Source organism: Carcharhinus amblyrhynchos, unplaced genomic scaffold, assembly GCF_965287045.1.
Source record: "Carcharhinus amblyrhynchos unplaced genomic scaffold, sCarAmb.v2.hapA scaffold_658, whole genome shotgun sequence".
Lineage (NCBI taxonomy): Eukaryota > Metazoa > Chordata > Chondrichthyes > Carcharhiniformes > Carcharhinidae > Carcharhinus > Carcharhinus amblyrhynchos.
In genome coordinates this window covers 29,041-31,944 of record NW_027650398.1, presented here as the reverse complement: position 1 = coordinate 31,944, position 2,904 = coordinate 29,041, and positions in this window count along the sequence as shown.

The window sequence follows — 2,904 nt, the reverse complement described above, 5'->3', positions numbered from 1 at the left end:
GCTGCCTCACAGCACCAGGGACCCAGGTTCGATTCCCAGCTTGGGTCACTGTCTGTGCGGAGTCTGCACATTCTCCATGTCTACATGGGTTTCCTCCAGGTGCTCCAGTTTCCGCCCACAGTCTGAAAGATGTGCTGATTAGGTACATTTACCAGAAAAGACGGTGTGTGGCGACTCTGGATTTTCACAGTAACATTATTGCAGTGTTAATGTAAGCTTTATTTGTGACTAATAAATAAACTTACTTCAGTATATAGGTGTAGTAAGTAATCAGGAAAGCTGATAGAATGTTCTTATTTGTTGAGAGGGGTACAGAGTACAAAAGTAGGAAAGTTATGCTTCAGCTATACAGATCATTTTTGAGACCACATCTGCACTACAATGAATACTACTGGTTTCCTTAAAGAAGGTTGTAAATGTGTTGCAAGCAGTTTACTGAAGGTTTACCAGATTAATACCTGCAATGGACGGGGTTGAATATGAAGCAAGGTTGTTCAGGCTAGGGTTGTATCCACTGGAGTAAGAGGTGCCTTGATTGAAACATAGAAGATCCTGAGGGGTCTTGATAGGGTGGATGTGAAAAAGCATGTTTCCTCTCATGGGAGAATCTAGAACTAGGAATCACCCATTTAAGAAAGGGATTAAGATCATTTTGTTTTCTGTCCAAGGTCAAGAGCCTTTGGAACTCTTCCTCAAAATGCAGAGAAGCAGAATCTTTATTTTTAGGCAGAGGTAGACAGATTCTAAGCAAGGGGGTGAAAAGTTATTCGGCGTAAGCGGAAATATGCGGTTGAAGTTTCAGTCAGATCAGCCATAAACATACTGGGGGCAGAAAAGGCTCAAAAGGGCCAACTGGCCTACTTCTGCTACTATTTTATATATTTGCATGTTTCCAGAGTACATATGGGGCCTGCGAAAGATACATCCTTGCAAACAATCAACGGTTGGAGGAGGAGACAAGGACGGTGGTGATGTTGGAGTGAGTAAAAGCCACAGAAAAATAAATTGTCAGTACAATTTAATAAAGCTTCTGGGACTGGTGGGGGTAGAAAGAGGGGTAGGTGGCTGGTGTTAAAGCAAAATGATAGTATCACTGGAACATGTTAATGGCTAGCTATTTCAGTTTATAAAGCTTTAGTTTAGCCTGATTTCTGGCACACAGCTGCTTTAAGTTAGTCATGACTGCACAACCTAAAGCAGCACTCAAAACGCCATTCATGGCGTTTCTCTTTGCTCTGAACTCCAGAGTTCATCACAGAACCATTATTACCATGTTCGTTAATAGGGTTCACTGCAGATCATCGCTTTAAAAAGCTGCTTGTTCATTTTCACAGCAACTCAAGACACAGAACAGATGGATTTTTTGCCCTCTCACCAAAAACTCCAAGGAGAAGTCAGAGTGGAACATAAAACAGCGAGCGTCAGTGAGGTGTAATAACCCCACTGTCAAGAATGTCAGTGATTTTTATTTTGATAACGTGTAATTAAGGGAAACAGTCAATGCACAGCAAACAGCAGCACAACATTCCAAACAAAATCAGATGACATGTACAACTGCTCACGCTGATTTAAAACCTTCTTTATCAATTCCAAGATCAGGAGTTGTAATTTAATATGCAACAGGGAGATACAAGCATACAACAGGCTTTTTATGCACTGTTACAGGCAGTCCTTGGGATGTGCAACACAACTGGCTCCCAAAAACCGCATTGTAACCCAACAATTCGCCAGTCAAAGCTGTTTTTCCCATAAGAACAATGTTATAAATGGGGATTTGGTTCCTGAACCAAGGCACGATACCCCATTTCCACAGAATAATGAAAATGGAGATCTTGCTTCAGTATAATTGTTCTACAGTAGTGACTAAACTTACAATCCGAGAAGTAATTTGCCTTTCCTGAGGTTGTGAATGGTGGAAAATAAAGTAATAGAGGCCAACAGTTCACTAGTGTGGCATTGTGAAGTCCAAACGCGCGTTGTAAAGTCGAAACAGTGTGTCGACTTATAAACACAAGTGCCATTCGCTGTAACTTGAACATCATAAATTTGAAGGCTGTGTGTGTATCCGGATAATTTTTTTTCCATCAAGTCTGTACATTCCTCATTTGATACTTCTACTCTGCAAATAAACTCGTGCCTATACTAAAGCCGGGCATTTGTGATTCCTATTTAGGATTTATTTGGATACGTATCCAATATGCAAGGTTTTCACCAATATTTTTGGATACTATACTCACGTTTTGTTACATAGATACAAATCTGTCACATAATGACTATGATGCAGCTGCCTTACCTCCTCTCTTGCCTTTGTTGGTCAAAAACAAAAGCACTGTAGCAATTTAAGGGCAGGGTTATTCTGTGAATTTGGGCTATTCACACATAAATAATTTCAAGTCAAACACAAGTTTCTGCTCCTTGGGCACCAAATGACAGCACTCCCATGCGCCTCCACAAAGATCTGTCCTCTTTCAATGTAAAACACGCTGGATACAACCTGAGCTAATCCTCAACTTTCCCCAACTGAAAATTAGTTATATTTCCTCAGCTGTTGAGACAGAACAGTTGCATCCCTTACTCCATCTTCCTGCCGTCGCAACTCAACCACCTGCATTTATATTGCCTTCGATGTCGTAAAGCATCTTAAAAACTTCCTCCTTCCACCCCTCCCACTATCCATTTTCCATGATCACACCACTTAGCATACAAGCCTGCTGCATTATCGTTTCTTCCACTGCTGACATCAATAGTTCTACTTGAAAACTACACTGTGCTGACAGCAGTTAAGAAACTACCCACTTGCTCCCAATTTTTGCTGGGAGACAACTGGTGGAACAAGCAGTACAACTGTGTAAAAATTATGAAAGGAAAACAACTCCTCAGTAAATGACAGCAATAAATATTTTG